The sequence below is a fragment of the Lethenteron reissneri genome, chromosome 7 (assembly GCF_015708825.2).
Source record: "Lethenteron reissneri isolate LAM-NWPU_2019-01 chromosome 7, ASM1570882v1, whole genome shotgun sequence".
NCBI lineage: Eukaryota > Metazoa > Chordata > Hyperoartia > Petromyzontiformes > Petromyzontidae > Lethenteron > Lethenteron reissneri.
In genome coordinates, this window is record NC_083785.1 from 10,526,509 (window position 1) to 10,553,488 (window position 26,980).

The 26,980-nt window shown below is 46.9% G+C and overlaps 1 long non-coding RNA gene across 1 annotated transcript in view; it reads right to left on the reverse strand.

Annotated features, from left to right (window-relative positions):
• Positions 1 to 26,980, reverse strand: part of LOC133357553 (uncharacterized) — a 178,006-nt gene that overhangs the window by 2,968 nt on the left and 148,058 nt on the right. The window contains exon 3 of the long non-coding RNA XR_009756980.1: positions 340 to 416. This is a non-coding gene — a long non-coding RNA (uncharacterized LOC133357553). The remainder of the gene's footprint in view (positions 1 to 339; positions 417 to 26,980) is intronic.

Consider the following 26,980-nt stretch of genomic DNA (forward strand, 5'->3'; position numbering starts at 1 on the left):
TGCAATCTTGAAAAGGTGTTAAGCAAAACTATACAAACCCCATTGAAAGCACAGCATGTATGGACCATTTTGCCACTATAATGATGTCACTGAATGAATTCTGAAACAGTCAAGACTTGGAATGCGCTCTGAACATTCACAGCCCAGACAAGCAAAGGGTCAGCGTCGTAATCTATTCTTTGCTAATGCCTGCCGACAATAGTTTTACTGTGCGGGCACGGCTTCCAAATTATTTCCGGGAAGAGGAAACTCGTTAAAAGGGTTGCTATTTTTAGGCTCATTAATTTTCTGTGCATGGCGTGATTTGCGGTTGGTTGTGAGCGAGCATTAACGACGTACCTTCTGATGCTGGTTGCTGCAGCTTGTGCTTCTGTCCGACGAAACCCCACGAGACATTTTCGCTTGCCATTCATTATCTGGAAAAAGGAAACACGTTTGAGAGCATCACGTAATTGCAAACGTGTTGATAAAACTGGTGCTAAAAACGGTCAAAGGTGCTGCCCTGCAATTTCTTACACATGCCGCTGTTGCCAGACGCGCCTTCACTCCCGCGAGCTCTGGAGAGCCTCTCGAGAGGGTATTTTGCCACTACGATTCCACACGTGACCTGCAGATCAACTCGCTGTGGTGTGCCCATTCACACCGCTGGATGGACACGTGACCTGCAGATCAACTCGCTGTGGTGTCCCCATTCACACCGCTGGATGGACACGTGACCTGCAGATCAACTCGCTGCTGTGTACCCATTCACACCGCTGGATGGACACGTGACCTGCAGATCAACTCGCTGTGGTGTGCCCATTCACACCGCTGGATGGACACGTGACCTGCAGATCAACTCGCTGTGGTGTGCCCATTCACACCGCTGGATGGACACGTGACCTGCAGATCAACTCGCTATGGTGTGCCCATTCACACCGCTGGATGGACACGTGACCTGCAGATCAACTCGCTGTGGTGTGCCCATTCACACCGCTGGATGGACACGTGACCTGCAGATCAACTCGCTGTGGTGTGCCCATTCACACCGCTGGATGGACAGAGGGAGTGGGATTTTTTTAAACCTGCACCGTTGTGCCAACCGCCGCTGAAGTCGATCAAAGTGGATTGCAAGTCCAGCGTCCTCGCCGTTACACCAGGGGTCACAGCATCCCAGCTTGATTACCGCGGTTTGCTAAGTACGGTTGCGAAATCAGTTCAACATGCGTACATTTTGAGTGAAATGTCTTTTTCATAAAATATTTCAATAACATACCATTTCCTTAGAGGGGCTTAGATGTCCGTAAAACATTTTTTTTTAACAAAACTTCATGCAAAAATTGTCTTGTGGGCTTTGGGCGCAAGCCAGTGATGAGCACCTGGACAGATGAAACCAAGGTCTCCTGGCCACGCACGGTACGGCGCGATGATGTTTACACACAGGGTAACAACACAAGACAACCGCAGCTGTAACTAAACACGTCTAGACACTTCCAATTTAACGTGAAGGTGAAACCCAAAATGCAATGCAGATAAAAGCTCTGTGACGTGCCGTAGTATTTTCAGTCAGTTTCGTAAAAATTCCACAACGGCGGCTCCCATCGAAGTCAACAGCAGCATTTTGTTCATAATCAACGTTTTTGGGTTTAGATCGCGTTATTTATGTGTCGTAACCCTCCACCACCCGACACGGCCAATCGGTAAAAAAGTGTCACGTTGACAAAAGACAAATTAGTTCACTGCTTTAGCCCACCGGTGTGTTGAAGCGTGAAACCACAACAATTTACAATTTGAGTACGACGTTTCGCTGATAATTGCATCCAGCATCATCGGGCAATTCGCCAGAATGGTTAGGCTCTGATGTGTCTCCCGTTCTTATATAGAGCAGCAGCAGGGTAACGTCATCATTAACTCATTAATTCGTCAGGTGCAAAGATTTGAGGGGGGGTTATTGTAAATATACTAGATTAGTAATCAGGCTATTGTTACGATGCGAGTTGTAGATTAGTAATCATTTGGCATGTGCATTTTGTTGGCAGAACCGAATACGAAGAGCGCAGCATTTATTATATATATATATATATTTGGAAACGGGTGCCTACAAATATTTGCGTGCGCCACGCCACCTGACCCAGAATTCCCATCGCAATTTTGCACAAAAACGACAGCGCAGGAAGACCGTCAGTCAACCGCAAAGGCTTGCGCCGATGATTTTAATCTCAAATCTCACCTGCTCGCATCTTCGAAGGGATTTTTTTGTTGTTGCTACATATATACACACACACACACCAAATCCTGGGCTCATGAGCATTCATGGAGATTATATTGGATGGAATAAGACAAGATATTTCATTGGCTGTTAAGACTGTAATACATTTCCAATATTGAGATGCAGTTGTATTTAGATGCAACATCAACCTGAATTGTATTTGTGCAATTTTCGATTGATTGACTGGTGACATAATATAATTAATAACAATGTATTTTTACGTGTATATATAATGTATTTATCCACGAGTTAAATTACTTTTTCAGAAGGATCCCACTCGATTGGGTTTTTATTTTACGATGTGTTCATACAAGTGGGAGGAATCATGATTTGAAGCATTCGTGGAGGAAACCGGACAAGAAAATCCAAGCTCGCGATGAGGGGCGAGGGGGGGGGGGGGAGCAACGCTCTATCCCCATACAGATGGCGATTAGTCCACTCGCTGTACCGCCTTCTCCTGGCGAGCCAGGGTATGGCACCCCCCTCGACGCCCACGGGAGGGCAGTTGTGCAACAGTTGTGCAGTCCACCAAACCCCCTCCACAGTGCTGGATTGCAGGACACGTGGATAGCTACGACCGCCCGGCATAGCAGTCAGCACACCGCGATATGAACTCGGCTACGGACACTGCTAAGATAATGCCTGATCCAATTCCGGGTCCCTAATCCCACCTTGTGTGGTGAAGTATGGTCAAATAAAACCCATGACCGACTTGCCATTGGAAGGTTTTCATCCAGTAGTGGGATTTATAAGGAGACTCTAAATGAATATTGTCCTGCTGTGTAGTATTATTATTATTGTGTGTAAGAATGCAAAGTTATATCGAGGAAGTATTTTAATTAAATAGCCAGACATATAATTTAATTGCTTGCTTTATGCATGAGCCAAATTAAAATTGCAAATGGTGTCCTGTATGAATGTGAAAGCTGGACAATTACAAATGCCCTGCAAAGCAAACTGGAAGCGACAGAAATTATTGTATTCAAGAAGGATGTCAAAAATTGTAAACGGATAGCAGGTACACGACAAGAAAATTACTGAGTTTTAATTAGAGAAAAGGAAGTTTGATTTCTTGGACACGTTAATGAGAAATTAAGAGACTGAATATGAATGTGTTTTGACTGGGACAATTCTAGGTACGTGAAGCCGGGGTGAATACAGCGAATTAAGTGCATTAGTAATTTGAACAAGTGGGCTGCAATTGGGAGGACTATCGATAGCAGAATGCTCGAGTAATCTCACGGACAGAGCTAGACGGAAGACCGTGATCAGGCAACCACTTTTTTTTAAGAGAGGCCGTGGCACAAAGACTGGGAGGGAGGCGGCCGCTTGTAAAACAACACGAGATTTCCGGCAGCACGTTCCGTTGCTAAAATTAAAATGTAGTGGCACAACGAGCAACGAACGTGGATGCAATGCCGGTGAGTTATGCAAATGAAATATCAATTTAATATGGAACGCGGTTGCATTTCATTACATTTGTGATCCTGTCTCTGAGCCTTCACGAGCACCTGCCACACACAAGCCGTGCAAGACACTACAACTCGGGCAGCCGAGGAATGATATTAACGGTTAAGCTAGCCCAAGATGAATATTCTCCAATACAGCTCTCACTCATTCAGACAGTAAAATATCACTGACAAGGCCTGAAATCGAATAACATGGTCCCGCTTGAATAAGCATTTGAAGTATTTGATATTCTTTACAGGTTTACATTTTAACCCCAAAGGTAAAATAAATTACAATGTCACGCAAGGCAATGCTTGAGTAACAATCCTATGACGTATGGTTTTGTAAGAAAGTTACAAAACCAAACAAAACAAATACAGGATGAATGCCTCTGCACGCTATGGTGATACTTCACCACAATGGTCAGTGCGGGTTGGTGAAGGCTGGGGGGAGGTTTGGACAGAAGTGGTTCCGAAATCAGTCGCCACTGATATTATCCATGGCCACAAACGCTACAGAAGCACAGTGCAGTGCGCTAACCACTGCACCACCAAAGGTGTCAGTTTTGTTGCCAGATAAAAGGGTAAAAAAACAATTATCAATTTTTTACTGGCAAATGAGGTTCCAATGGTGTAAATGCTTATCCCGAGCTCTCATACTCTGATGGTGCATTGTCTTTGAGTTGTGCGCCTTTTGGCGTCATCTGGTCCAACACCATGTGAGACTAGGCTCTAAGGAAAGCTGTCTCGGGTGTGGACCAATCAACTTCAAGGACAGTGCATACATTATCAGAGTTATGTTTTTTTTGCATTATGACTGCAGGTATTGTGGTCTATGCAAACATGACTCCTTGTAAAAAAAGGTGTCAGTTTTGTTGCCAGATAAAAGGGTAAAACACCAATTATCACTGCACCACCAGTTTGTAATTGAATACATTATTTGTCAGTTGTACGATTTCACAGCAACAAAGACCAACAGACAGCGAAATGTGTTACTTTGTTTTCTTTACAAAAGGTCACCATTCGCCACGAGGTGACAGCGACAAGACGACAGCGTTTGTGCCAGGCTGGTTCCCCTTCGTGGCGGTCACGTGGGGTGTCACTGAAGGCTCGCTGACGGGAGGTCACGGGACAAGCCCAGTCGTTTCGAGTTTAATATTTTCCAAACCTACTCATTTCAAAGTTTTTGGCTGCAAATTTTTGAAGCGAAAAATTCCATCCAAATTTGACATTTTTATAAAGCCATACGATAATTATCTTTGAAAATAGCCTTGTGACAAAAAGTGTTTAAAAGTCGACAGCGTATAAATGATGTGGTAAAAGTTTTGGCAACTGTGGAGCTCATAGGTTAACCTTACTCCGATGTCCCTTTAAATATATATAAAACTAGGCCACGTTTCTCAAACATCACACTTTATGTGGGTGGGTGTATATATACGGGAGCCAAAATCACAAGAAACACATGAGCAGCGGCTGGAAGACAGAGAAAAGACCCTGCAATGTGAGGTCTTTCAAAGTGGGGGGTGGGTGGGGGGCATGCAAAGGGGTGGATGCGGCGCACGACACAGTAAATGTTACAACAGACTTTAAACAAATGTTAAACGCGAGAACAGAATGAGTAACGGTGCCATCCCGCTTTAGTCTCTCACGCCCTCTGCGTAGAAGAATAGGCCTGGGGGACGCCCATCGTCACTTCATGGACTGCAAGAAAACTCGTGTTATCCGTGACCCGCAATTACCCGTGGAAACTCCCGTTGTCCGTGGATGCCGTCGCAAAAACGTCCTTTTAAGCGGGCCTCCTCTTCCCTCTCTCCGCAATTCATCGCGGAGGTGCTTTCTTTCATGCCCACATTTTTCACCGAAAGGAGGAATCGTCCATCAGATTGATCCAATTTTCCGCTGTTGTCCCCCCGGCCCACACCGGTACCGCCCCGCCCTCCTCCACCCCCACCGCGGATATGCGGGCAATTCTCGAATAAGACCTGCGACATTAGTCCGTATCACCACGGATAAGAGGAGTTTTATGTTTGGGGGAGGGAGGGGGAGGTGCTGAGTTTTCAGTCTTTCATCAGTTGGAGGGGGCCTCAGCTGGCAACAACCCTCACCAGCCCCCCCCCCACGCAACAGGAGAGATGCCACGGCTAACATCAGAGGCGCCACGCGACACGGCTCCACGTGCGCGCGGGAGGAGGAACGGGGGGTGGGTGGTGAAGAAGAGCTGCGCGCACGCAAAGGGTTAAGCACGAATTTCGATTTAAAGCTTTCGTGACTGCAGGGATTCATCTTCTTGGTTCTTTCGGTAAAGTCACGTAGAAGGGAAGTAATAAAATAATAAAAATAAAACATAATAAAATAAAATATTTTAAAAATAAAACGTAATAAAATAAAAAAAAATTTATGTTTTATTTTTATTATTTTATTACTTCCCTTCTACGTGGCTTTACCGAAAGAATCAAGAAGGTTAAGCACGAATTGTTGTCCATCACCGCCGACGGGCGCGTGGGGCGCGTCTGGAGAGAGCGCGGGGGGGCGTTAGCCACCCCCGCCGTCTGTGTCCCTCCGTTAACCCCGCCGGCTCAAAGCGGAGAGCGAGCGAGCGAGCCAAGCAGCCGGGTAAATAATTTGGCTGCTTTTTCTTTCAAAAGGACAGACAAGAGACGTACGTGGGTGGTTGGGTTTGGTGGGCGGGCGGGCGGGTGGTGGGATAACCCGTGTGATCTCGGTGAATGTGGTTCATCGGACATGGCTCCGGTCAACAAAAAGTAATGCGCACTTTGCATGTTTCTCAGAAAGGGAAAAACATTTAGTTTTTGCTGTTCACCGCAACTTTGTTGCGCGTCTACGGTGGGCGAGTGGCAGGGTGGTGTCGCTACAAACGCGGCGAGTTCGATTCCACTCCAAGACTAACATCAGCGACCAATAACTTGAACCGGTTTTGGGACCGTCCCACAGGTTAGCTTGGCTTCAGGCATTCTTCTTGGTTCTTTCGGTAAAGTCACGTAGAATGGAAATAATAAAATAATAAAAATAAAACATAATAAAATATATTATATTATTAGATTATTTTATTTTATTATTTTATGTTTTATTTTTATTCTTTTATTATTTCCATTCTACGTGACTTTACCGAAAGAACCAAGATGAATCCCTGCAGTCACGAAAGCTTCACATCGAAACTTCAGGCGATTGTTTACCTGCTGCGGAGTGTAAACGTCAACACTGCTCGTGGCCCGTGTCGGCCTTCATTGGTGCTCGCTCACGGCAAATCGTCCCGACAGCCGATTAAAGGCAACATTTTGTCATCGCTGGTCAATTTCGGAAGAAGGGGCTGCGTCTGCCCGCGAGACAGGGCTTATTTTAGGATGGAGTGCGTGCTTGCGATTTTAATGCATGTATCGATTAATTCCACCACCGTGAAATTGGGCCACGCTTTAAAATATCCTCTCGGCCGGCTTCTGCAGACCGCAAGCCCCCCCCCCCCCCCCCGCTTTTACGCTTCGTGATGAGTGATGGTTCCCCCCCCCCACCCTACCCACCCTTGTGTTCACGTAATGTCCGTCTGCACATTGTTATTGTGCTGTCTTGCGTTGCCATCGAGAAGCAGGAGGCCCAACGCTGCTTGCGCCGCTCGCAATTGCTGGCCGCTGCGTTTTTCGGGGTTGCGCCACGTGTCGCTGTTCGGCAATGATGTCCGACGTTTCGCTCCGCATGCCGGGAGCTTCCTCGGCGACTGAATGACATCGTTCATTCCCCCCCCCCCCCCCCCCGGAATGATTTCTGTTGCTGCAAGAATCCAATATCGTTCTAAACGCTACCTCCATCCCATCGCCAACTCGCACTGACCAGCGTGGTGAAGTATGGATAAAATAAGACTGAGGTGGTGTGGGGGTGGGTTTCATCCAGCGGTAGATGGAGAAAGGGGCTCTCCCATGTCCATAATACAACTATCATCAAAACACTCCGAGAAGCAACCTCGAGACTCAATATAATAAAACAAAATGACAACTGTATATATACTGATAGGAATGATCACCATTGCAACATAGTGTTATACTGATAGTAGCATTGTGTACACATGATAAGCAGAGCGTTTCAGTATAACTTTCTAAAATGTGAAGTTGCTTATCATAAGTCCAGAGAAGGCCCACTGGGCTATATGCAGCTCTTTTTCAGAAGCGACGGGCCACAAATGATGGCTCAACGAAGTGGCTTATCACGTGGACATTTAAAGCAGCCAGATACTCTAAAACACACGTTGATTCTAAATGTGGAGGGGAAAACCCGAGGACCCGGAGAAAAATCCAAACAGCCACGGGGAGAGAAACACGCAAACTCCAAATATACAGGCGTCACGGTCGGGATCGAACCCATGTCCCTCTTGTATACCAGGCGAGGGGGTTAAAATCTCACCACCGTGACGCTCCACTTAACCATCGACTTGCGAGTGGGGATATCGCCAGCTGTGTACGGCTCGCGTCTCTCGTCATCGATTACAAACGTGATGTCCACAAGCTGCAGTGTTAAAGCTCTTGCAATATTCCCTTGCAAGGCCATCTAGGATAATGATTGATCAATGATGGAGATATTGATGATGATGATGATGATGACGACGATAACGACAATACATGACGATGGTGATGCTAGTTTGATCAAGAACATATCACGACAAAAATTAGGGATGATGGAATGATGATGATAAAGACAATGGATGATGCTGATGTTGATGGCACAATAAAATTGACAGATTTATGAAGGACACGGATGATGGTTAGGATATCGATGGATTGATGATGGGAATAATAATTATGATGAGGAGAGAACCCATTGCTCTTCAGTGGTAAATAAGAGAAAGCTTTCATTTTCATAGTCTTCTCACAATCGTCTACTCAGAACACAAAAAGTAATCCGATTTTTTACGTCATAAAACTCCAAGATAATACGTAATGTGACGTTCTTTTTATATTCTCCAGGATTCGAGGACTATTCTTGCGACAAAAAATGACATAAGTAGAACAAGTTGAACATTTACAGCAATTTCAAACGAACTGTGTCAATCTTTTGAATTCATTATGGCCACCGCTTCAGTGTCACTCTCCATTCCCCGTCTTTCGAACTTCTTCCACCGTTTAAATTTTAATGCAATGTTTATATGCTACAGAGAGAAAAATCTAATAAATTTAGCCAGTTACCCAGCTAGCTTCAGTTGCAGCGGTCCGTAGCAGGCACTAACAGCAGCAGAGCTATAGTAGTAGGTTTTTACCCTTTAAACTGGTACAAAACTGGCACCTTTATACAAGGCATCATGTTTGCAATAACCGCAACACAAGCAGTCAAAATGTAAACAAAAATAAACAACTCTGATAATGGTAATGATATGCACTGTCCTTGAAGTTGATTGGTCCACACCCGAGACAGCGCATTACCATTATCAGAGTTGTTTCTTTTTGTTTGCATTTTGACTGCTTGTGTTGCGGTTATTGCAAACATGATGCCTTGTATAAAGGTGTCAGTTTTGTACTAGTTTAAAGGGTAAAAACCTACTACTATATTTTGCCACTGGTAAAGGAGGTCTCATAGAGCAGCAGAGCTATCGTTGGGGTGGATAGAAACCCAGCCAGGACACTCGAGGCAATAGATTATTTTAAATCCTCGCATGCTTGATTGACAATGATGATGATGATGCTGACAATTGCTCATGGTGATGACAAATATTTTAATTGAGAAGTTGCCTTTCAGTTCTTCCCATTAATTGGATCCAATTTACGGAGTTAATATCTCCGATTTAAAGCACTCAGGATGAGCATCTTGGCAAGTATGGTGGCGCAGCTTGACGATTTAATTGCAACAGCGCTCATTTGTCGAGAACGTAGCCGAGGGAGCAGCTAAAACCGAAATGCGTTTAAAAAAATACTTGCTCAATAAACCCTGAGCTGGCAACGTCAGATACTAGCCCATTTCGTCTGTACTATTCATTGCACGGCCAAGTCCTAAATGTGCCACTTCCGCACGCGTAGGTGTCAAGCGTGAACTAGATGATTGTGGAAATGTTTCTGATTAAGAGATCGTTGGGATTAATGTGTTAAAGCGTGTACAACAACTTGCAATGCCGTCGTCGTCTGCCGGCCGAGTGGCCCTTGGGACAGAGAGCCGCATAGGTCAATGAGGCTTTGCTCGGGAAACAAAACTCCTTAATTCTTCAGCGTGTCCAGTTGAGGGACGCACATAATCTCAACAAAACAAAGTCAAAGCGATCTTCTGCTCAAATAAGCATCGAGCCGTTGCTAATCTCTGTTTCACAGCCGTACACAGCCAGTGGTGGAAATGCAGCGTTCCTATGGCAGGGTCGAGTCTCTCCATCGAACAGCCACTGACTGATAGCCTTCATCTAAGTTGTCTTGTGGTTGTTGTTGTTTGACTTGCATCCCACTGGGATTTTTGCACACAGTGTTGGTGTACGGTGCTTTTTCTGCAATATTTTGCTGTCTTTTCTTGGATTTTCTGTTTGCACATAGTCACTTTAAGATAGTTTTCTTGTTCATGTTTTTGTTTTTGTTTGTTGCGATTGCACCCAATTCAAGAGACGAATGGCTCGCAGGGCTATACCTAATAAATGAAACTTGAAGCTGGACTTCTTTGCAAAGCGGTGTTCATTTAATCGCCGCCAGAGGGGCAGTGAATGAATTCTCGAGCTTCCGTTTGTGAGCCGCTTGCTCTACAGCTGAGCCAATTGGCCAAAGGGCTTCTTCAAATCACAGCCAAACCCAGAATAAACACACCTGGCCGGCATTGCACAGCGGCGCCACGCTCGTTTTTTTGCCACGCAAACATATGTACGTTGAACTTCTTTCGCACCGTGCATAGCCAACTGTGTTAATAAAAAAAATAACTATAAACTATTTGTATTTGACCAGCTAAGGCCCATTTAGCGATATAGCTGTTTTTGAGAAGCGACGTGGCAAAAAATGGCCTATCATGTGAAAATTTCCATCGGCCAAATTACTCTAAACGCATGTTTCTGACTGTGGAAGGAAAAACCGGAGGACCGAGAGAAAAACCCACACGACCACGGGAAGAACATGCAAACTCCAAATATACAGGCATCAGGGTCGGGATCGAGCCCATGACCTCCTGTACACCAGGCGAGGTAGTAAACATCTCGCTACTGTGGCTTAGCATGCTCCTAACCTGGCACTAGAACTCTAATAACATCGCTACCACTTATTGGCAAACCAAAACTGTTGTTGTATTTGTGTGTGTACATACGTGCATGAGTGTATACAAAATATGTATGTCTATCTATCTGTATGTATATCTGTATGTATGTGCATCTGTCAGAGCATCAATTGCAACCTGCAATTGAATTGATGATGGGGGGGGAGGTTGCAACTTCCACCAACGTTTAATGCTCCGAAGCCCTATTGGGGTCAACCGCTCATGGCCCAAAGTTTCTTCTCCAAGAACTCACAGAAAACCCAGCATTGTACCATATCTCGCCACCGCAATCGGAGGTGCGGGGATCTCAAAACATCGCGATTCGCGACAGCAGAGGGGTGACATCGGCACTCAAAACGTGCCCTCAAACATTGCCCTGCCACCGTCGACTCCACCGCGGCTCAAGTCGGCCGTGCCCCTTCAACCCCAAAAAAAATTGCCCCTTCGTCTCTTCCTCCTCCTCCTCTTCTCGTGCCGAGCAGCCGGCGTGGGCTTCGTGGAGCGTGTCACGTCGCCACGGAGACGGTTGCCATGGCCGCCGGGTCCAGGCGGCTGCGGAGAAGCTCAGGGCATCGGGGCTCATTCCGCAAAAAAAAAAAAACGGAGTTCACCCGGTCCGCACCGCGTGGTGGCGGCGGCCGTCAGGACGGCTGTGGGCCCGTGACGGCAGCCAGTGGCTCAGAGGGGCACCGCAGGTTGCCTGGAGGCCCCGGGGCAGAAAGTCACGAGGGGTTTAATCGTCCGCTATGCTCACACCTACATCCCAGGTTCGTTTTCGGCAAAAGGCCACTTAGTTGATATTTTGTTTTAAATATGCCTGAAATGCATGAGTGGAGTATTAAAAATGCACTTAAAGCTTGCTTGTGTTGTGATCGAAACGTCGTGATATTGTTGCTATTTTACTATATTTTAATTTTTATTTCATTTTGTATTATTTTTTCTATCTACGTGGCTTCACCGAAATACCCAAAGAATATCAATTCCTGCAGTCACGAAAGTCAAAATCACGGAATGTATTTTAAGCTGTCACCAACCCATCGACCACTATGAGTGGCCTAGTTACTTACACGGGGGGGGGGGGGTGCTGGAAAGGTCCCTTGGTTGTGCAGCCTTCTTCCGTGCGATGCTCCCAGGCAAATTGGGCCCACGGACACGGACACGGCCACCCTCTCTGGGAAACTCTGCAGGGGGAGGGGGCAACATTGGTGCCTCATGGCCGTGTGGCTGGCAAGGGTAAATGTGCAGCGCCCTGGAATTACAGCGTTCTCCGGATTACTTAAGGCGCACGCCAAACTGCGGGGTGAGGGTTCGTCATTCCGCCCCCCGAGTGCCGAACGGTGACATCAGCATCATCACGAAATAAAAAATTAAAATCTGCGGCGTGTTCATTTACGAAGAGCTTGACGGCACAGGGTACATCAACAGCGCCAGACCAGTGGTTTCCTCTCGTCCCCGGCGATGCGGGGGGTGGGGTGGGGGGGGACGTTGCCAACGCGATAACGCGAACATACCCCACGGGTCCTACTCCCGATACACAAAATGAACGCAACGTGAAAATTTTTCACGTCGATGATCACCAACGATTGCATAGGGGGGTCGAGCGACGAGCTCCCCTCTATCCACGCGTGTCTATCGGACATTCGCTACCCCCCCCCGCCTCACACAATGCCCTGCCGAGAATTGTCTTCGGTGCCCACCCCACCCCTTATCCCGAGTCGAGGCACAGGTAGGAGAGGCTCGTGAACGACCAGCTCCGCGCATTTTCTCGCGGCGCCGCGCCCTCGTCGTACTGCGTCGCAGGGACCACTCCCCTTGTCGTCGACTCGTTTCCGATCGGATCCAGTCGCTCCCCCCCCCCCTCCTCCTCTTTCCTTTGGCGTCTCTTCCCCCAACTCTTCCCTTTCGCACGTTTCTGCCGGGCACGCGGAAGCCGTTCGCCCCCGGCTCCGTGCGGACGATCACTTTGACAATGTAAAAAAAAAAAAAACAGGGCGCTTCAAAAAAACACTTCAGAGAATTTGCGACAATGCCACAAGAAATGTGCCCCCGGACTCTGGAGAATAAGTGGAGTCTCTTTGATTTTTTGAAGCTATCAACATACGTTTGTTATCATGTTGCAGTGTTTTATCCATTATTTTTCCATTAAAAACGATAGTCCCATGTAAGTGTTAACATTTTTCTTGAAGCACCCCATACATGGTCTTGTATGTGTGATGAACGTCTTTCGCAACGTACGTAGGCAAGTTGTCTTGCGGGGAGAGCAATTGTCTCGTTTGTTCCTTTGCCCCCCACCCCGCCCCCAAAAGCCCGCCACCGCTTCTTCCTCTTACTCCGATTTAAAACTTCTCGCTCGTGCGCGGATGCAATCATCTCAAAAAGTGCAAACAGCTCGCGGTAGACGGGCTCGTAAGCCTTGCGAGGTGCATTTCACAAATCGTCCCCGTATCGTAGCAACGGCAGGAAGAGGCATGTTTTCGGACGATTATTTGAACGTCTGCATCCGCAAATAACCATCTGAAGAGTGAACATTTTCTAAAGGTTGCCATGTTAGAGGCAATTCGGAGAAAGAAAAAAACCCGATTCATCTACGTTCTGTACGCGGCGTTAGTTTTGCATCCCACGGTTGACCGCGGTTCAAGACCCCATGAAGTCGCTACCGTGAAGATGCGTGGGACAGGGGACCCTTGAATTAAATAACACAACTCGGCTAGTGCTCAAGTGCTCCGATGGACTGTCGCATCGCAGGACCACGAGGGATGGTGGCAGCTTGGGGGAGGCCTTCGTGCAGCAGCGGAATGATCGTAGCAGCTGATGGCGGTGATGATAGAATTTACATGAGGGTGAACAGCAGGGCAGTACCGGAGCAATAGGCCAGCAGAGAGAGCGTGAGAGAGAGCGAGAGAGCGTGAGAGAGAGAGCGAGCGAGCGTGAGAGAGAGAGAGTGAGAGAGCGTGAGAGAGAGAGCGAGAGAGCGTGAGAGAGAGAGCAAAAGACAGCGGAAGAGAGCGGGAGAGAATGAACCAAAAACAATTTATTGAGTGTGCGACGTGGAGAGGTGAACGAGATGATGGGGGTGGAGGGGAGGGGAGCGGGGTAGCAGAGGTGAAGGGGGTGGCAGAGAACAGGAGCGAGGGAGGGAAAACGTCGAGCCAACGCGCAGCTAAAAATACAGCGCACACGTTCATGCAAAAGTCTTGCGAGGGATACGGAGAAGCGCCAACAGGCAAATGTTTACCTTCAACCCCGCGCTTGGAGTGCTCGCAGTGTAACGTACCACGTTCGTATCACTCCTCGTGCAGCTGAACGTATTAATAATTTACATGGTTTGCTGCCACTGTGGTGTGAAGGCGAGCACACTGGGCTCGCAATCCAGAATCTAGAGGTCATCGGATTGATTCCATCTACCAGCGTGGCGGTTAAAACGGTGCAAGTTTCTTAAACCCACCGCCCCCATCACCACCTCCTTGCACGCAGCAGTGCATCAAGCGTCGTAAATGGGTATGGAACAACCACAGTTAGTCTGTGGTCGGCAGGTCACGTGTGGTGGTGGTGGTGGGTTGCATCGAGCAGCGATCCTGAATCTTGACAACTCATCGAATAGTGATGGCGGAGGTTGAGAGATAGGACATGAATAAGAAATAATTCCACGTCCTGTCCCCTGAATCTCCAAGCAGGGCAAATAGGCGATGGTCTGCCCAAGGGCAGTCGGTTATCCTCGTTTGACATGGGTCGCTTAGGTCTCGCTCTGTCTCTTGACTCATAATGGCCAGCGGTAGGGACGCTTTGAAGCTGTGCTGCTGTGAATCCCCTGGTGAGCGGAGAGTAGAGCACGGCACCACCTGGCGTAACAGAGAACGTGAGCCTTTTGAAGGAGAATATATTTATAGCGCATGTAAATACTCGGCTGGTCACGCGTTGGTTGGGGTAAACTGAGGGTGCTCCCACCTCTTCCAAGACATCTGGCCAGCGTGGAAGAGTTGACCAGCGTGGAAGAGTTGGCCAGTGTGGAAGAGTAGGCCAACTATCGTCAGAAGCAGCTCTCTAGAGCTCTCGAGAGCTGCTTCTCGCAAAGGCCCTTCAGTCAGCAGTGGCACGAGCAGCAATTGCAATACTACGCCTTTAGCTTCATGAAGATGTCCAGCCCTTTGTCGGTCGCTGCGGAACAAAGGCCTCTTCCATTCCGCGTGGGTTAGTGAAGGTGGGGGGAGGTGAGGGAGGGTGGGGGGGTACCCATAACCAGGTGAGGTGTTAACGCTCGCCACTGATGTTGGTCGTGGCCGGGAATCGAACTCGGCTCACCGGGGAGTGACGCTCACCGCTGCGCCACCACTTCAGCCCTTTAAATTCATGATTAGGCGCAGTGTAACCACCAAGGCAATCAGCAGTTTAATTCAAGGGGCATTTTAATCAGGAAGTGCTGCGACTAAAGGGCAATTTAATACACGCACAAAAGTGGCAGTCAAAATGGTGAAGAAACAAGATATTAAAACTCATAATTATAGTGTTAGAGTTTTTCAAATACATTACTCATATCATGAATTCACTTATTTCCAGGGTATGAATAATACATATCAGTTCAGATTGAAAATAAATGTGATATTTAGGTCAACGCGCCCTTAATAGTATCTCATTCTCTGGGATTAGACAGCTCCATGCGTCCACTTGATATTAAATTGAAGAACTGTGAGAGATCGCGGTGACTTGGGGAGGCCTTCAGCCAGCAGCGGATTGACCAAGGCTGCTGCTGAGAATGTGAATATGTACACACGAATTGTACGTATGCTGCGAAAAACATGGATTCTAATTTGATCATGGAAAAGTAGCATACCATTGTGCCTGCATTGTAATATTCTACACAAGTACCAATTCAGAATCAGAATATTTAGACGAGAGGAATCCGATGAGCTATGAAGCTCTTTTTCATAAATGTCCAGTAGGGGCAGTTCATAACGTGACAACAAAAATACAAATAAAACACGATAGGAGTGCAAGGTATAGGAAAGATAAGAAAATCACGATTTAAAGCTTTCGTGACTGCAGGGATTCATCTTCTTGGTTCTTTCGGTAAAGTCACGTAGAAGGGAAATAATAAAAAAAGAAAAAGAAAACATAATAAAATAAAATTCTCACGACGTTTCGGCCACAACACAAGCAGCCGTCCTCAGGTGAAGAAACAGAGCTGTCGGAAAGACAGCGTCCTAATGAACACTACTAAGCTTGGCAGCGTATTTAAGCTGGGTGAAAGAAGAAGAGCACCTTGACAAAGGAGTTTACATATCAAGAGGAATTTAGCAAAGCAGTAGCTATGATAATGTGAGAGATTAGCATGATGTTAAAGCGATAAATTAGCATGTAACTGCTTGTGTTGTGGCCGAAACGTCGTGAGCATTGTATTTTATTATGTTTTATTTTTATTATTTTATTATTTCCCTCCTACGTGACTTTACCGAAAGAACCAAGAAGACAAGCAAATCACTTTAAAATATACAAATGAAACTAAAATGTGTTTTTTTTTTATCTTTCCAAGTAAGGCCCACTGAGCGACTATCGTCTTTTTTCAGAACCGACCTGACCACAAACAATTCCTATGGTCACTGTTTAATTGCTTTTATGGCTTTATTTTGGTGATTTTTTAAAAGTTTTTCGGTTTGGCCATGTTTGTTTGTTGTAGTACACAGTTAGACTGATGGCCTTAATCTACGTTGTCTTGTGGTTGTTGTTGTTGTTTGACTTGCATCCCACTGGGATTTTTGCACACAGTGTTGGTGTACGGTGCTTTTTCTGCAATATTTTGCTGTCTTTTCTTGGATGTTCTGTTTGCACATAGTCACTTTAAGATAGTTTTCTTGTTCATGTTTTAGTTTTTTTGTTTGTTGCGATTGCACCCGATTCGTGAGCCGAATGGCTCACAGGGCTATACCTAATAAATGAAAATGAAAACTAATTGAAACTTGAAACAAACGACAGCTTTGACACACGAATCACGAACGCGGGCAAACGACAAACAAACTTGAAAACAAACTGAAGAGCGCATGAAGTGATGACCCTTGGGAAGAGACGGGGGGGGGGGGAGAGTGAAAGAGAGATGCATGTATCAGAAAACATGCTAATCAGAAGTTGTCATACTGACTGTTTAGAAACGCAAGTGGCTTAGGCAGGGCGCATCCATGGTAGGTGATCGACCAGACTCACTATCGTGTCGCAGATTGTCAGCGTGAGTTAATGAGTTAATGATGACGTCACCCTGCTGCTGCTCTATATAAGAACGGGAGACACAGTAGAGCCTCACCATTCTGGCGAATTGCCCGATGATGCTGGATGCAATTACCAGCGAAACGTCGTGTTACTCAAATTGTAAATGTTGTGGTTTCGCGCTTCAACACACCGGTGGGCTCAAGCAGTGAACTATTTGTCCTTTGTCAACGTGACACTTTTTTATTGATTGGCCGTGTCGGGTGGTGGAGGGTTACGACACATTTATAAATAACGCGATCTAAACCCAAAAACGTTGATTATGAAGTGTAGACTCAAGTGGACTCAGGTGGACTCAGGTGGACTCAGGGCCTTTCCTCCCTCCCCCACGCTGCTGATGAAGTTTCCGTTGCCGGACTCGGCAAGACGACCGTGTAATAATAGTTATGATAATAAAAACTATATTCACACATCATTAACACCGAGGACTGAATGTCACTTAACGTAATTGCAATTTTTCGATTTAAAGATTTCGTGACTGCAGGAATTCATCTTCTTGGTTCTTTCGGTAAAGTCACATAGAATGGAAATAATATTTGTATTATTTTATTATTTCCATGGAATCTCAATGATACGCATAGCCGACGAAGTGACCAACACCACCACTATGACGTGAATTGTAGCTTGTACCCCCCGCACACACCCCCCCACACACCCCCCCTCATACCCCCCCAACCCCCCAGGGTATGCGTACCACCGGATTTGAAGGCCGCTATTGTATTCGACAGATATCCATGTCCATTCACACATTCGAACAATCATCACCCGCGGTCTGCATCTCGAAGTTAAAATTGTACTCTGAACGTTGGTAAAGTAATTTGTCCGAAGCGAAATTGATTTCAGGAAATTTATTTAAACTTAATATTGAGTTATAATTCTGCAGAATTTCCAATTTCCCTTGGAAGGCATTTGTTGTTTTTGCTTACTCCAATTTTATTTGGTTGTTTCCGCTCCGATATGTAATTGGTTGCTATTTATAAGATTTGCATCGGCCGTTTATGCTCCGATTTAAATTTGCCTCATCGTCGTACTTTTATGTCATTCTATTGCGACGCAGAATAAACACCTCATTCGAGATCCAAACATTGCACCTCCCGGCTGTGACTTTCCTCATCCTCGCAGACACAGGTGGAACCTTCACATGCATCAGAACAACATCAACAGACCGATGCGCGCATCTCCTTCATGAATGGAATGTTAAAGACAATCCACAGTCGTGCGATTGTGGCCACGCAACCCAAACTATGGACCCTATGAGTAAACCCACTGTGTTCTGCGCTCCTCCTACGGAAGAGGAGGACGCGGAGGAACAGAAAAACGACGTGAACTCTCTCTCTCTCCCTGCTGAAGCCCTCTCGTCTCGACATTGGCATTGAGCTCCTGCACAGATTGCCATACGTTAATAGAATTTGAATGCTCTTTGGTACTTTCGGTAAAGTCTTTCTACGTGACTTTACCGAAAGAATCAAAGAGTAATTCCTGCAGTCACGAAAGCTTAGAATCTAGTTACAATTTGATTTCTTTGCCAGTTCGGTGGCCCAGGTTCATCTTGGCAAATCAGATTCTCCGCTGGTCTCCTCAGTGCTCACCTGGTTGAACAAAATACACCTGAAGCACCGTATGTGTGTACGTGTGTTGAACTTATTTGGCGCCGTGCGTCAAATCAAACACTGGCGATCGGAGTACTAATAATCTGCCCGCAACCAAAGATTCCATCTTCCCATAGAGCCAGGATAGATTTCGACTTAAAACTTCCGTGACTGCAGGAATTCATATTCTTGGTTCTTTCGGTAAAGTCACGTAGATAGAAGAAAACTATTTAAATAAAATTTTCAAATAATAAATAAAAGCAAAAAACCGACGTTTCTATCGCAACAGAAGCGGTCTTTATCGGAACGTCATGGGTTTTTTGCTTTTATTATTTGTATTATTTATTTTCTATTTTATATCTCCGTGCCTTTACCGAAAGAACCAAGAATAGGATAGATTCCGTGTCTAGGTTTCTGCGCGGCGTTCATCCCTCAGCAGCGCAAGCCCCACGCCCCCCCCCCCCACGCCCCCCCCCCCCCACCGCTTCCATCGTTTCCACACAGCAGCTAAGGGAATAAATAACAGTGCAAGGTCCTCCGCCTGCCTTTGTGTTATTTCTCTTGCCGCCCCCCCCCCCCACGCGCCGCCGCTAATCCCAAACGCAATTACGATACGCGGGGCAAAAAAACCCACTTCGCGTCATAAATTCGTTTATAAAACTAAACTAGCCGAGGTGCCCTTGTGCAACGTGCCTCCAGGTAAAATATGCACGTTCAATAAAGGTCCGTCGCAGCTATTATGCCTCTCATGACCCTTAACCGCCCGTTCATTTCGTACTCGGGCGAACAGGGGAGCGCGCGAGGGGGGGGGGGGGCAGAGGACACTTGATGATTGCATCGGAGCGTTCAGGGCTTCTGCAGAGCATTAAGCTTGTGACCATCTCGTCAAGAAGGCACCCACCCAATCCCGCCAATACAGCTTGGCAAGCCCTAAGCAGTGTGTCGAGTTTGCATTGATGCTTGGATAGGTGATCGCCATGCATGACAGGCGTTGCAAGGCTGCTGCTGCTGTACTTCTGTTGCTGAGCTGCCTATACTGGACATCTGTGGAAAAGAGCTTCATAGCTCATCGGATTCCTACTTCAGTCTAAATAAAGATTCTGATTCTGATTATTCCGATGCTATGCTCCGGCATCTACTTTCCCCCCCCCCGCTCCCCACCCCCACCACCACCGCCTTCTACGACCCACGCTGACCACCGCGCTGAAGTATCGTTAACCAACTCCTCCACCACGACCTGCACAGCACGGGGGGAGGGAGTATTGCATCCAGCAGCGGATTGACAAAAGGGCTGCGTGTGCGCCGTATCCTCCGAGACACAAGATGCTCCGGCAGAGTGAGGCGCACCCCAGAACTTGTACTCGCCGTCAATGCCGTCAAACAAAAGCCGGCCAGACGCGACTTACTTTTGCCTTAAAGAGGCATTCCGCATCCATTCAATGCCACACTCATTGGGTGACCTCATCGGTTCACTTGTATTGCCGTGTGCACAGCCACGTTGAAGGCGTCCTCCAGAGAGACGGAGCGGTGAAATCCACTTGTGTGCAGGTGCTCCGTGAATCCTCACCCCATGGGACAGCGAGCGGTGGCAACGACTTGGAGAGGTCTTCGTCTAGCAGTGGACTGACCGTGGTTGACAATGATGCTATATTGCCCGGAGGCAGTGGTGGTGGCTACGCACATGGCTGCCTGTAATCCAGCGCGGTGGAGGCAGCAGCGAGGGTTAGTAACACAAATGGCAATTAATTCTAGATTTGAAGCTTTCGTGACTGCAAGGATTTAGGTCTTTTCGGTAAAGTCACGTAGGTAAAAAATAAATAATAATACATAAATAAGAATTATATAAGAAATAATATTATTTTTATTATATTACTTTTATTATATTATATAAAAATAATATAAGAAATAAGAGCATTATTATTTATTTTCGTTATTTATTTATTTCCTACGTGACTTTACCGAAAAGACCTAAGAGTATAAATGCCAATTAGTAACAAAATGCCAATTTGTTACTAGTTCAGCACTCCGGTGTGTTCCGAGAGTAAACCCACCACATTTACGATTCGAGTGCGACATCTCGCCGGTAATTACAACCAGCTTCATCAGGCGACAGCCATAATTGTGGAGCATTCCTCCTGTTTGACTCTTAAATAGAGGGGGTGAATGCGATGTCGTCACTGTGAGCCTATCAGGTGCGAAGACCAGAGGAGGGTTAACGCAGTGCAGGGAATCCTCTAATTACGAATGAGTTAGGTTCCAGAGGTCTGTTTGTAATTTGATTTGTCCGTAAGTCCAACTGCACTCCTGTCGATTCCAAACAAGTTGTAGGGCATGTACACCGAACACGGGAAATGGCTTTAAAAGTTGTAATATCTCCTGTAGATGCAGACGCCACTGGTAATTCACGTTCTGCAGATGTAGATGCCACAACCGCCATCTATTGCGCGGTGGTTGAACTTATGACTCTCGATCCGAACAGGTAACTGGACAGGTTTGTTCGTATCTCTGAAAGTTCGTAAGTCGAATGTTCCTAAGTAGAGAAGTCCCCGATATATATCTTTAAAGGTACAGGCACAATTTGACCCTCGCGGAAGCGCTCTGTGGGAATTTTGCAACCGTGGGGGGCTCGGCGGAGGGGTGGAGGGGGTCAGTGTCGCGTGGTGTCACCGCGAGTCACTGGCCGTGGGGGGCTCGGCGGGGGGGGGGTGGAGGGGTCGGTATCACGTGGTGTCACCGCGAGTCACTGGCCGTGGGGGGCTCGGCGGGGGGGGGGAGTTGGTCATGTGGCAGCACCGCGAGTCGCTGGCACCCCACGGAGACAATTGAGCGGAGCTTTGATTGGCAAAACGAGCTGCAGTGGACGGTCTTAGGCCAACGCTCACCCGTGGTGGTGTGGCTCTGATACGCAGAATTGAAAGATCGATCATCCGCCGTGCGGTTTACATTAACCCCCCCCCCCCCCCCTACGGGTCACTTTTAGGAAAAAAGAAAAAAAATTAAGAGCCATGCTGACTCGATTTTCTAATGGCGGTAAAGGTGCAGCCCTGCAAACTGTCGGAAAGGCCTCCACTATGTACGTACACGTATGTTGAACTTCTTTCGCACCATGTGAGGCCAACCGTGCTCATCGGGTCTTTTCTGGCCTATTCTTCTCCACGCTGGCCAGCCGGCTTGGGCAAAAAGCAGAAGCATCACACGCATTACCCCTCCACACGCAGACCTGCCGATCGTAGACCAACAATGGAGTGAGCACCCGCTTACACTTCTGGCTGGGCAGAGACGGCGGGGGTCGGATTGAAGAAGAAACTTGCGTCATTGTGTCAACTTGCCACGCCGGGGAGATGGCATTGAACCGGCGACCTCCGGACCGCAGGCCCGGCGTGCAGCATCCCTCTCCCAACACGGGGAATCATCCACTTACAAACGAGTTAGGTTCCAGAGGTCTGTTTGTAAGTCGATTTGTTCGTAAGTCCAACTTTACTCCTGTCGACTCCAAACATTTTGTACGACATGTACACTAAACACGGGGAATGGCTTTAAAAGTTGTTTAATCTCCTGTAGATGTAGATGCCACTGGTTCTTCATGTTCTGTAGATGTAGATGCCACTGGTTCTTCATGTTCTGCAGATGTAGATGCCACTGGTTCTTCATGTTCTGCAGATGTAGATGCCACTGGTTCTTCATGTTCTGCAGATGTCGATGCCACTGGTTCTTCATGTTCTGCAGATGTAAATGCTAATTCCCTTTGGTGTTCATGTTTCCTCTCGACTCTCTTGAAAAACTTAACAAGAAATGTCTGCACAGTTGCTCTCTTCTTCTCTTCATAAATCCACTTGTAGCAGGCAATAGCATCGTGAACACGCTGCCATCACCTGAGTAAACCTTTCAGTGTTTGGGTCCCTAGAACCAAAACAAGCCAGTGCCATATCAATCATGCTGAAACCTTCAGCCGGCTGCTTGGTGTTGAACCCTTTCCGGTTTCTCAGCCTCCTGTCCCTTTTCAGTGATCTCATCGTACACCCTGTGAGACTCCAGCTTACGACTCTCGGTCCGGACAGGTAACTGGACGTATGGCCAGGTTTTTCGTATCTCTGAGAGTTCGTAAGTCGAATGTTCGCAAGTAGAGGAGTCCCTGTACAAAGATAATTGACATCTATGGGACCTTTTTGCCAGTATCAAACATTATGAAAAATAAGAATAGGTTTGACCATTTCTAGAAATAAAACCTGTGTTAAGATGTTCAAAAACACCACATAGACACCTTTTGCAAGGCATCAAGTCTGCGTTAACCGATACTTGCATCATCTTTGTACTGTTCGCACTTTAAGCGTTGTCTGGTCTAATACTGGTGAGGCAAGGCAATAAAGAAGGCGGTCGCGGGTGTAGGCCAATCAGTTTCAAAGACAATGCAGAAACTATAATATGCAATGGTTAATGCAGACTTGATGCCTTGCAAAAGGTATCTATGTGTCATTTGAACGTCTCAACACAACTCCTGTTTTATTGCCATGAAGGGTAAAACCTATTCTTAAAGATAATGTAATTCGTCACCGGTGTGATGAGACAGGCCTTTACATATGCAAATGAAGCACCTATGGAAACGGCTTGCGCACGTCTGTACACACACATCGGATGCCCTGGCCTTTGGATAAAATAACCGCCATAATTATTGAGAGCACAATATTGCAGCGGCATATGGGTGTCACGAAACCCTTGGTGGTCGCTGGGCATGGGCAACACAAGCAAAAGCTTAGGCCCCAAAAAGCTAAAGGGGGAGTTCTCTAACATTTGGGTCCACACACTCACATCTCAAGGAGGGCTCTCGACTCACGACAATATATGGGTCCATGGACTAACGGCTGAAGCCCAAAGCCTCATAAACATGACAAGAGAATTAACTTTAAAAAAATCTCTCTCATCGCTATGTTGAACCTATTTGGCACCGTATGTCGCCGACGGTGCTAATCGGAGGTGCGGTGTCAACATCGCTCTCCTTTCATCTCACTTCCTTATTTTGGTTTAAATTCTTCTCATCTCGCTACATTTATATCTTGTCTACATCTCGTCCGTCATCTCGCGAGGGGTTTTATAGACCCAAGAGGTAGGGCCACCCCACAGAACACTATCTGCTCAGGGCCCCCAATTGGCGAGCGCCGGGGCTGAGTTTCTCACTCGGTATTTTCCGAAACGCTACTTGGCTTGGCTTGGAGGAGGAATTATCGGCGTAAGGTACTACCACTCGAGCAATACGTACCTTTTATTCATAATAATCATGTTTAATTGTACCCTACATTACCAAACATTCTATGAACAGATACAAAAAAAACATTAGGTGGGCAAAAAAAGAAAGAATTCCCACAACAGGGTTCCAGCTTGCTGTTCCTGGTGAAACCTAAGCAATGGCTATTGTCAAGGATCATAAACTATCACGCAAATCAACGAATAAAGACGGCCACTGCATCGCGCGCTTTCAGATGCGCTTTTAGTGGCCGTCTGGAACGCTCTTCCTGCCGATATTAGGAAGCCACTGGAGCTATGCACTTTTAAATCACCTTGATTGAAAACTAATTTCTTTAGAACTGCTTTTTGTTTAGTTTCTTGTCGTTCCCCCCACACCTCTCATTCACACGGCTGGCTACGTACCGTGTGAAGGAAGTTCAACGTACTGTACATACATACTCGCCCACCACACTGCACTGAGCGGGGAGTTTATCGGCAAAGCTGAAACTAATGTGTGATTTAAAGCAAAAGGAAGAAGTTCAACATTCATATGTACATTACTGCCCCAAAACATGCAGCGAGGGAGCGAGCGAGCGTGTGTGCGTCACGTGACAGCAAGGCAATATAAATAAAACGGTGAGCAATGAATAGCGGAGACACTTAAATACGCGCGAAAGCAAAAGCGCGAGGAATTGTCACCAACTGGTGCGCATTCCGAGCGGATGAAACGTTTCCCGGGAATGCAATGAATGAACGCGCCGTTGGTTTAATCTCATCCGGGAAGAGAGGGCACGAGGTGAGAGCCTGTCTGCCGGGGAACGCCCATCCATCACCTTCACGGCTTCTCAGAAGGGAACGTAAATTGTGGTCAGCAACTTACGAGAGGAAGAGAGAGAGAGACAGAGGGTGCTCGCGAGGTCCGCTCGGCTTTCCCCCCGGGGGCGACGTAACGCAACGTAACGGCGACGCACGTGCGATTGGAAGTGGAAGCACCCCCCCCCCCCCCCCCGTCACCTCTATCCTACAGCTAACCACCGCTGGTCCAAGCGTTGCCAGAATGTTCCAAGCGTATTCAATTAAATCCAACGAGCTGCAGTCTCTAGAGAGAGGGAGTGCCACTGGCAGGTGAAAGCAAAGCTGTCGCAGCCCCGGCAGCAGTTGTCAGACTCACAGCCCTTAGCACCACAACCCGAGGCTCAGAACCACGTGGCAAATGCTGCGTGTGTCCACCATTCGGCAATGCCCACCATGGGCCCCTCCAATTGGCACGGTCGGCTACGTACGGTGCAAAAGAAGTTCAACATAACATACGTAGGTCCACCACGGACATAGGGCAGCTTCCTATGTATTTTCTCATATTATTCGATGTTTTATAGCACATAGCTTCTTTTTCCCAAACGATATTCTCCATCTAACACACTACGATACAATTCTTTTAAAGGCATTTAACGATATGAACTTACCACAACGACCTCGCCAGCGTTCATTTACATTTGTGAAGTAGACATTAAACGCTTCATGGGCTGTACCAATAAAGCCATTTTTTGAGGCGATAGCTCAAGGAACAGCCACTCGAAAGCCTTGTACACCTAGGGTGGCGACAGTTCGAGACCAGTGGCCACCCTGGTTAATACTGTAGGTGCATTAACTGTCCATAGCATGGCATTTGCTCCGCCGCGGATTTTAAAAGATCCCGTGAGGGCATTCGACAAAAACAGCGGGCCATGTGCGCCGGTGTCACAGTTCGAAGTCGCCAAAAATTTGAACAAATCATTTGCCAATTTTATGCCGGAAGATTACTCGACGAGGGAGAGTTCAGCTCGGTCAGCAGGGTCACCACTCGCCAGGGGGGCGCTGCTTTCTGTGCGACTGTGCCACCCCCACTCCACGCTGCTCGCATCTCCAAGCGGATCGGCCGCCCGATGAGTTTGTAACCGCGTCGGCTTTCCTATTTCGTCATCACAAGGACTGTCAGGTTACCCGCGCGGTAGCGACATCGCCGGACATGCGAGCCTGTGCACTGGATTCACCGTTATGCCTGCGTAGGGACAGCTGCCACTTAGTGTCCCCCTAGGCTAGACCGCCGCAGGGCGCCCCAAGGTGTACAGCATGGGAGGCGCGGTGTAAATAATAAGCGATGATGATGATAGGCTATTGTTATCCACTGCTGGATCAGGGTGTCTTCAGGCCATCATGTGGGTCATTCATGGGGCCTTGAGTGAATATGCTCGATCAATATGAAATATGGGGGTTATTTGACCATACTTCACCACGCCGGTGAGGTACGGATGGATGAAGGCAAAGAGCGGAAAACGTACACTCATAAACGGAACTGGTTAAACATCCCAATGCATGACCCTCTTTAAAAAAAGTCTCGCGACTATTCCACATGAATGCATGTCTACGGTTAAACATAAATAAGTAAAAAGGTTGAGTTACATTGTTACTCAGTTACAAAAGGACGTCTCAATATAGTTCAGTTATTGCCGACATAGCCACAACCAAATGTACCCAAAATAAAAAGGCAGAATATTAAAATCCAGATCGGACACCTTCGCCGCGTACTTGGCCGACAGGCTTTTAGCAGGATTGATGAGTGGCCTGTTCGCTCCGACAGTCAAAGCATTTCCCTTCTCCGTTTTCAATTCAGGATTCATTATTTATATTAATCAGTTTTTATTATTTTGCCGCTCGTCCGACGTGGCCAAGTAAAATATTGTGAAAAAATGTTTTACACTGTATGCTAATTATCTTCTTGGCTCTTTCAGTAAAGTCACGTAGAATGGAAACAATAAAATAATAAAAAAAAAAACATAATAAAATAATTACCTGTTCTCCACCTGAGGACGGCTGCTTGCGTTGTGGCCGAAACGTCGTGAGAATTATTTTATTATGTTTTGTTTTTATTATTTTATTATTTACATTCTACGTGACTTTACCGAAAGAACCAAGAAGATGAATCCCTGCAGTCACGAAAGCTTTAAATCGAAGTATTTTAACCCCACATTCTT